The sequence below is a fragment of the Triticum aestivum genome, chromosome 6A (genome assembly GCF_018294505.1).
Source record: "Triticum aestivum cultivar Chinese Spring chromosome 6A, IWGSC CS RefSeq v2.1, whole genome shotgun sequence".
Classification (NCBI taxonomy): domain Eukaryota; kingdom Viridiplantae; phylum Streptophyta; class Magnoliopsida; order Poales; family Poaceae; genus Triticum; species Triticum aestivum.
Window position 1 is genome coordinate 268,390,497 of NC_057809.1, and position 10,067 is coordinate 268,400,563.

Sequence of the window (10,067 nt, forward strand, 5' to 3'; positions counted from 1 at the left end):
CGTCCACTCCAAGTCCTCCGGATCACGTTTGTTCCAAAAATCACGTTCCCGAAGGTTTCATTCCGTTTGGACTCCGTTTGATATTCCTTTTCTACGAAACACTGAAATAGCCAAAAAAAACAGCAATTTGGGCTGGGCTTCCCGTTAATAGGTTAGTCCCAAAAATAATATAAAAGTGTAAAATAAAGCCCATTAACATCCGAAATAGATAATATAATAGCGTGGAACAATAAAAAATTATAGATACGTTGGAGACGTATCAGCATCCCCAAGCTTAATTCCTGCTCGTCCTCCAGTAGGTAAATGATAAAAACAGAATTTTGATGTGTAATGCTTTTTAGAATATTCCTCAATGTATTTTTCTCTATTGTGGCATGAATGTTCAGATCCGAAAGATTGAAGATAAAAGTTTATTGTTGACATACAAATAGTAATACTCCAAGTATGCTAATCAAGCAATTATGTCTTATCAAAATACCATATCCAAAGAAAACTTATCCCTACAAAGTCATATAGTTTGTCCATGCTTCATTTTCGTCACACAAAATGCTATCATCATGCACAACCCCGATGACAAGCCAAGCAATTGTTTCATACTTAGCCTTTTCAAACTCTTTCAACTTTTACGCAATATATGAGCGCAAGCCATGGACATAGCACTATGGGTGGAATAGAATATGATGATTGAGGTTGTGTGAGAAGACAAAAAGGGAGAAAGTCTCACATTGACACGGATAATCAATGGGCTATCGAGATGCCCACCGATTGATGTCAATGCAGGGAGTAGGGATTGCTATGCAACGGATGCACTAGAGCTATAAATATATAAAATCTCATCAAAGAAACTAAGTGGGTGTGCATCCAACTCGCTTGCTCATAAAGACCTAGGGCATTTGAGGAAGCCCATCATTGGAATATACAAGCCAAGTTCTATAATGAAAAACTCCCACTAGTATATGAAAGTGAGAAAATAAGAGACTCTCTATCATGAAGATCATGGTGCTACTTTGAAGCACAAGTGTGGAAAAAGGATAGTAACATTGTCCCTTCTCTCTTTTTCTCTCATTTATTTATTATTATTACTTTTACTATTATTTGGGCCTTTTTTTCTTTGGCCTCTTTTTTTCGTCAGGAGTCTCACGACTTGTGGGGGAATCATAGTCTCCATCATCCTTTCCTCACACTAGATAACCAGTTGCGCCAAATGGCGCAAAGACCCGTTTAAAACCATGTTCGTGTTGAAAATATTTGCATTTTTAATAACCGTAGATTTGAGTACATTTGGTAATAACTTATACCCCTTATATATAAAGGAAATTAAATGCAAATATTTTTTAAGGTAATAATGCCACAAATTAGAAAATCGTTAGGTCAAGATAGTTGAGTCTACAATTAGGAACTCCGAGTAGCTGTAAACTTGCATCGAAAAAAAGTAAACACAAGTGACACAATAAAATGTACTTAATACATGAACTTGTGAACATTGTGTACAGGAGAAGTTAATAGAAATAATGGTCAATTACATCATATAATTTGGTTCTGTACTCTTCTGTGTGCATATATCCTGAATGCTACCCCTTTGTGATCAACTCCTTGTCCTTCGAATCAAATGGCACAACTACCACCCCTTGTGGAAAAAGAAAGGACTCTGTAATACTCATAAATGTAAAAGCAAAACATCATGTGATGCATCACAACCTGTGCAAAACAATGTAAAAACCATACATGCTATCTACATACTCTCATTGTCTAGCAAAGCATAAGTAGCTGAGGGACCCTGTACAAAAGAATTGATAATTAGCAAGAAAGAAGCATGCCATCAGCTGTCTAGACAACCATAAAACAATAAGTGGCAAAAGCCCCATTAGAATTAGCATTTGCCATCCAGTTTATGAGGTAAAGTTGAGCATTCACCGGTCGATAAAACATATTAAGCATCAGCTATAAAACAAACTCTATTTTCCTAATAAGACAACACAGATATGGAGTGGGCAAACTCTATTTTGCCATCCAGTTTATGAGCTAAAATGGAAAGCTATGGTCACAAATGCATAAATAAGAAATATAGAAAATTAATGGAAATCTCGTGCCCGAGCGCCACCTCATCGCAGCTCGACGCCGCCGCCACCGCTCCTCTCGCGCTTTAATGGAAATCTCAGGAACACAAATAGTAATAGGATTGGTTAGAGTAAGCTGTGCTGGAGATGGAAACAAAAAATGCTGGTATCTTTATTCAAATATTGCTCGAAAGCACATGCCCAGGACGTTGCATCCAGAAGTTTATCTGAATATTATCATAAAAGGTTAGGACGCGAGAAAATAACACATTCGGTAGGCATTTGTATTTCAAAAAGAGCAAACAACTCGATAGTAGAATTTGAAACTGCTAATCCTCTTGAAGTCTTTGCATAATAGGAGTATAGTACTTCAGATGCTATGTTGCAGAAGATTTAAAAATGGTAGATAACAATAAATAGGCAACTACAAAAACAATCTCCTGACAGAAAGCATAGGGTTCGTGTCAAAATAATTAATAAAAATGATCTTCACTGATTAAGAAATAAACAATGCAACTACACACAGATCAAACCATCATTTACGCTTGTCATCTTCTTGGGCAGCGGCAGCAGCTACGCGTCACTCAGTGTCTTGGGCAGTTGGTGCAGCAGCGCATCGCTCGGCGTCTTGCCATTCTTCAAGATCACCAACGACATCCTCGCCACCTCCCTCGCCATATCTCTCTGATCATGCATTCCAAATTGAGCAGGAAGTACAGGCTTCAGAGGAATTGAGAGAATAAGAATCAACACACATTAACTATTATCAATAGACTGACTCAACAACCAGAATAATATACTTGTCAACATTTACATTTATATGTAAAAATAAAGGCAATATAGTGTGCTTTATGAATCAAAGATAGCAGCAAGTGTCCAGCCGGCGACCATATGAACCGAAGATAGCAGCGAGCAATCAGCGAACAACATTATGAAATTAGTAGCTATATAAAGAGTACACTCTGAAGTATAGCGCGAGATTGTCATAGTAAAGGATGTAGCTAGAATCTGGATAAGAGATTCCTGCATACCTGCAGGAAATAGGATAGGGGCGATAACTAGAACTTGCATATGACTACTCCTAGGTCAGTAGCCTTGAGATGAGAACATCAGGGGAAGACAAAAGCGAGCACTGCAGCACATGAGCAAAATATGGAATAAAGCAACACGAGAAGAAAAAAACAGAGGAACAAATGGACAAGTACAATGAGACTACCAGGAACAAATGATTCTTATTCTCTAAGGAAAAATTGTATGTACAGAGAAATTATAGCTATACAACTAACCATAAGCATGAGCTCCCAAATGGCAAAACCATTGGTCCTTTCTGATGCAACAGAATGCCAAGAGTGTTAATGATAAAATGATTTTGCTTGAACAATTTCATTTTGCTAATTACCAAAACATCCTAAGTGGGCTCCAAATGGCAAAATCATCAATCACCAAGGCATTCCAAGTGTATATATGCTTGGATCTTTCTACCAGCAAACATCATGTGGAACATTTCAAGCATTAAGGATGAACAATTAAGATTCAGAGATACTATTTGGGGTGTCCACTGTTATCCTCGTTTTTTGGCAATTAATAAAATGGAAGATACATATCATGGATAGTTTATTGGCAAATATTAGTAGGTGCTGCTGCAACTATTAAAATAAGTTTTCTTGGTTATTAGTTTATGAAAAGCTGGTCATCCAGTATGTCTAAATGGAAGATACATGGCAAAAAAAGATTGAATAGAACATTGAGCCATCGAAATCCATTTGAGATCAAAATATATCATGCACAAAAATGGAATTAGCTAGGCTATCGTTATTCTATTTTAAAGTAAAAAAACAAAAGAAAAACACAGAAAGATTAAAGCGCAAATTGATTACCTGAAGGGGCATATAATGTCAACCTCTTCTCACAGGACTAATCCTTATTCTTTCAGTTTCTGCTACTCACACGACATCAAACTTTCGTGTAACTGTTGATTCAGTATCCTGCATTGTAGAATGCACAACATGAGAACCATGGAGAAAATAGTATTCAAGGCTAGGAATTCTTCAAAAGAGAATAAAAATATATGAGAGGGTAGAGGCCTAACTGTTTTATCAAACAGCGGAAAATATTATTTACCCCTAGCAGACAGTTCTTTCATGATTTCTCATACATAGAGAACAACTAACAATTTCAGAATGTTATGTTATATTTAAACAATAGATCATAGACACACGGAGTTGCACAACAGCTATAGTCAAAACTACTGGCACTAAAAGCATGGCTGATAAATCTATAAACTTTGTCGTACTGCAGTTTTACAACGAAAGAAATAGTAGTAACACCAAACCTAAGTAAAGCCACTCTGTACGTATCAGCCACATCCTGCTAAATTGGTAATTTTGCTGCTTCATCCTCTTAACGATGCACATACAACACTCTTTTGTTCAAAAACCAACAACAAAATGGCATAGATATCCTTCTCTGAAGCTCAAATATATCGATGATATTAATGGAGAGCACATTCACCTACCAAAATGTATATATTCACTTATATCAAATATCTGCATATGAATAGACTGAAAATAGAAGCCTACTTTACATTCTACCTCTCGACAATGAAACAAAACATAATAAATTATATAACCAAAAAATCATTCTTTTCAAAGGTCCAGCTGAAGAGTTAAAGGAGGCAATGCAAGGGAAAACTATGAAGTATCAGAGGGTTGATACAGTATCCAAGTGTTAACATATATGGTAGAACTTCAAGCATGAGCTCACTCTTCTTTTACCAAATAGAAAAGGTGTGACTTATAGAATGAAGAACCAATGCAAGAAAGTCAACGGTTGTGCAGAGTACCATTATTTCGGTTTCCATAGTGAATTTCCATACAAAAGAAGTCTTCGGCTCAATTGTATCTTTAGTACAAAACCACTCAGCCAAATAGTATGCAATCCATCAGCCGAGCTCACATTTTCTCCATATAGAAATAACAAAATAGTGTCAACCAAGTTACCTTCTACAAAAATAATTGTGTATTAAAATCCACACATAATCAAGAGAGAACAGGTCGCATATCCATCAAATTAATTTTCTTGCACAAAGTAGAAAAGTGCCCTAAAACATTATCATGCTTTCTAGTACTCGCTATGTGTAGTTGTGTCATTGCCGATTAGTGCATAGAACGGTATTGCCATGGATGAGATAATGAGAATAGTATTGCTATGGATGAGCACAAAGAAGCAACAGCCCAAGGTGAGCACATTAAAGATACTCTGTCGGGAAAACAGCGCCAAAAGGAATCTGGACGTGGCCGACCAACACCATCCTTAATCGCATCAGTTAAAACTATAGTTATAGTTATGGCCACTGAACACAGGAGACCTGGTATGACAAGATATATTTCAGATTATTGCATAAGAATAAGATGGCATATATGAATGATTATTATTTCTTGTAAAATAGGTAATCGAATTAACAACTACAGTAAAAACTAAGAACAATTGAAATGAACTATTGTAGGAAAGATAAAAGCAGCCTCAAACTAACTACTATTGGCTTTACTGACATACTATTGTTCAGAGTGATTACCAACTACTGTAGAAAAAACCAAGGTTGACATGAACATTCTTTGTTCTTTCTGAGTTGAGCGACTCCTTCAAGAGAAAATTGTCAAGTTGGCCATAAAAAGAGACCCACACAAAAATGCCGAGAAAAGTGAATCAGTGAAAACAAAAGCAAAAAACTGTATGTGAACAAGTGGAGTAGTCAGTAGGTAGATGTAGCATTTCGATGAAATTGGACCTAGTACCTTGTGAGCGGCCCCTTCGCCATTTAACGCACGACCATACCTAGACTATAGTCCAATTAATTCTTGCCAGACCCTAAAGTGTGGGATTATGTCAAACAAGAAAAAAATCACATTAATGAAGCAATTATCAATTGAAGTGGTCCAGAATTGAACACTGCTAAGGGCTAACCGTCACTCCCTTGTCCAAAGATCACATTTTGCAACTCCTAAAAAATAATACAGAAACCAAAGTTTCCAGATTGCATGGGAAATTGCACTGCCTACAGCAAGATGGCAGCACATCTAAGATCTAACTACATATATGAAGAAAAAGAAACCAACTAAGCATACTCAGTCTCTTCTTGGTTGTGACTACAAAGAATCGCTTCATGCAGAACATCTAAGGAATCGAGGAGAGGAGAGGAGGGCTTTACCACCGCCATTGTTCCTGAGCTGGCTGGAGAATGAAAGCACCCGGCCAAGTCCCTCCCTGCGAACTAGAAAAGGCATCAAATTTAGGGCGGCCGACGTACGGAAGGACGAACACACGTACCGAGAAATCCAGGGCGTCCCCGTCCCGGAGAGGAACCCTAGCCTACCAGAGACGACCACGAGAGAGAGAAGGAAGGAAGCCGGGGAGAGAGGCTGCTCATGTGCGATGATACGATGGCGGTCGGCGTGGCCAGGGACGGCCGCGAGCGTGGACGTGGAGGGGGAGGAGGCGGACGGTGCTTGGTCTGGAGGGCGCGGGCTCCGGGTCGGCGGGTCCGATGGCACCGCTGTCCTCGCCTCGTCGATGGTCCTCGGAGCGGCGGGGTGCAGTGGAGCGGAGGTGGAGGAGTGGGAGGAGGGGGCACGAGGTGGAGAGTAGGCGGCGCCCCGTCTAGAAGTGGAGAGGGAGGAGGAGATGGGGGCGATTGGGGGAGGAGGAGGAGCAGAGATAGGGACTGGGGGAGGAAAGGAGGCGGCGGATTGGGGGTGCTTGCGGGGACGAGAGGTGGTCTAGGTGAGACGAATAAAAGGAGACGTGGCTAGTGCCGCTAGTTGGGCGGACTAGCTCATCCTTTATATGTTTAATGGGACAATGCTCTAATAATGATCATCACACTTTTATTTTCTTACAACTCAAGAATTACAACTCGATACTTAGAATAAAATATGACTCTTTGTGAATGCCTCCAGCGATGTATCAGGATTGCGATGAATCAAGAGTGACATGTATGAAAAAATTATGAACGGTGGCTTTGCCACAAATACGATGTCAACTACATGACCATGCAAAGCAATATGAAAATGATGATGCGTGTCATAATAAATGGAACGGTGGAAAGTTGCATGGCAATATATCTCGGAATGGGTATGGAAATGCCATAATAGGTAGGTATGGTGGCTGTTTTGAGGAAAATATAAGGAGGCTTATGTGTGATAGAGCGTATCATATCACGGGGTTTGGATGCACCGGCGAAGTTTGCACCAACTCTCAAGGTGAGAAAGGGCAATGCACGGTACCAAAGAGGCTAGCAATGGTGGAAGGGTGAGAGTGCGTATAATCCATGGACTCAACATTAGTCATAAAGAACTCACATACTTATTGCAAAAATCTACAAGTCATCAAAACCAGGCATTACACGCATGCTCCTAGGGGGATAGATTGGTAGGAAAAGACCAGCGCTCGCCCCCGACCGCTACTCATAAGGAAAGCAATCAAAGAACACCCCATAACGTTCACCATACGTGCATGCTATGGGACTTGCCAACTTCAACACAAGTATTCATCAATTTCACAATTACTCAACTAGCACACTTCTAATATTACCCTCAAAACCATCTATCAAGCATCCAACTTCTCTTGGCATTAAAAATTTATAACCAAAGTGAATTACCATGCTGTTCTAAAGGACTCTCAAAATGATATAAGTGAAGCATGAGATATCAATTATTTCTATAAAGTAGAACCACCGCCGTGCTCTAAAAGATATAAGCGAAGCACTAGAGCAAAAAACTATATAGCTCAAAAGATATAAGTGAAGCACATAGAGTATTCTAATAAATTCCAACTCATGTGTGTCTCTCTCAAAGGTGTGTACAGCAAGGATGATTGTGTTAAACTAGAAAGAAAATACTCAAATCATACAAGACGCTCCAAGCAAAACACATATCATGTGGCGAATAAAAATATAGCTCTAAGTAAAGTTACCGATAGACGAAGACGAAAGAGGGGATGCCTTCCGGGGCATCACCAAGCTTAGGATTTTTGGTGTCCTTGGATTTTACCTTGGGGTGCCTTGGGCATCCCCAATATTAGGCTCTTGCCACTCCTTGTTCTATAATCCATCAAATCCTTACCCAAAACTTGAAAACTTCACAACACAAAACTTAAAAGAAAATCTTCGTGAGCTCCGTTAGTAAAAGAAAACAAACCACCACTTCAAGGTACTGTAATGAACTCATTCTTGATTTATATTGGTATTAAACCTACTGTATTCAACTTTTCTATGGTTCATAAACTCTATTACTAGCCATAGATTCATCAAAATAAGCAAACAACACACGAAAAACAGAATCTGTCAAAAACAGAATAGTCTGTAGTAATCTGTAGGTTTTGAATACTTCTGGAACCCCAAAAATTCTAAAATAAATTTGTGGACGTTAGGAATTTATCTATTAATCATCTGCAAAAAGATTTAACTAAATATCACTTTCCAATGAAAAATGGCATCAATTCTCGTGAGTGTTAAATTTTCTGTTTTTTACAGCAGGATCAAAAAGACTTTCCCCAAGTCTTCCCAACGGTTCTACTTGGCACAAACACTAATTAAACACAAAAACACAACCAAAACAGAGTCTAGATAAATTATTTATTACTAACAGGAGCAAAAAGGAAGGAATAAAAATAAAATTGGGTTGCCTCCCAACAAGCGCTATCGTTTAACGCCCTTAGTTAGGCATAAAAGCGAAGATAGATCTAGGTATTGCCATGATAATGATAAGATAAATCGCGAAAGCTCATCTCATACTCCCTACTTCAGCAGCAAGCTTCCTTTGTGGCAAGCAAAAATAATCAAAAGGGCTAAATTTAATGGGACAAAAGTCTGCAAGATAAAGCATGGGAGGTATTGGTTCCTCCTTTGGCCCCTCATATTGCACAATCAATTCATCATTATAACCATTCTTTTGGCAAAAAGTCATGAGCCTTTGTTCAAGGGAAAAACCTAGCCCATTGTTCTGGATGGAAAAATTATCATTAAGTTAAGAGAGCCTATTAACTAGAGCATCGGTAGGAACCTTTTTTCTAAGGATTTCATTAAAAGCAACATGATCTAAAGATCGTAAAGGCATAATATCTTCTTGATAGAAAAGAATTGCTTCTATGGGAGGACGGCCGGCATCCACCCTATAATGCGCAAAAAATTCATTGTCCTCGTTTATTATAAATCTGAACTCATGAGCTAAAAAGATGGTCGTTGCTCGCTTAACAGAAGAATGCTCAATATTAGAAAATTCTAGGAAAATCCTTTGTATGGAAGGATGCATATGTAAAAATTGTCTCCTGAGTTCAACTATGAGCAAGAATATAGCATCTGCGAGACTACTAGTTTTATGAAGGATAGATCCACTCATAGTGGGAAAAGCACCGACACAAGTAAATAAATCTTGAATAACTCCCTTCCCAATAATATTACCGCTGCCAATACGAAACTTTTTAGTGTGCGAAATAATAGGATTCTCAAGAGGATCATCAATAGCATCAATGTTTTCCATATTATTATCCTTATCAATGATAACCTCCCCAGTTTCAGACATGAAGGCAACACATTGCAAAAAGAACGAGCACACAGAGGGCAGGAAGGAAAAATAGGCGAATGAAAAAGAGAGGGCGGATAAAATGGCAAGGGTTAAGTGGGGAAGAGGAAAACGAGAGGCAAATGGCAAATAATGTAAAGCCAAGGATAAGAGTTGTGATGGGTACTTGGTATGTCTTGACTTGGCGTAGATCTCCCTGGCAACAGCGCCAGAAATCTTTCTTGCTACCTCTTGAGCACTGAGTTGGTTTTCCCTTGAAGAGGAAAGGGTGGTGCAGTAAAGTAGCGTAAGTATATCCCTCAGTTTTTGAGAACCAAGGTATCAACCCAGTAGGAGACTATGCGTGAGTCACCTTGTACCTACACAAACAAATAAGAACCTCGCAACCAACGCGATAAAGGGTTGTTAATCCCTTCACGGCCACTTGCAAGAG

General features: G+C 39.0%; 1 long non-coding RNA gene across 1 annotated transcript; it reads right to left on the minus strand.

Moving 5' to 3' along the window:
• Positions 1 to 2,449: 2,449 nt before the first annotated feature.
• Positions 2,450 to 6,638, minus strand: LOC123130600 (uncharacterized). The gene is made up of 3 exons (XR_006463906.1): positions 3,935 to 6,638; positions 3,089 to 3,189; positions 2,450 to 2,741 (listed from the first exon to the last, which is right to left on the minus strand). It is a non-coding gene; the product is annotated as an uncharacterized lncRNA (long non-coding RNA).
• Positions 6,639 to 10,067: the final 3,429 nt, after the last annotated feature.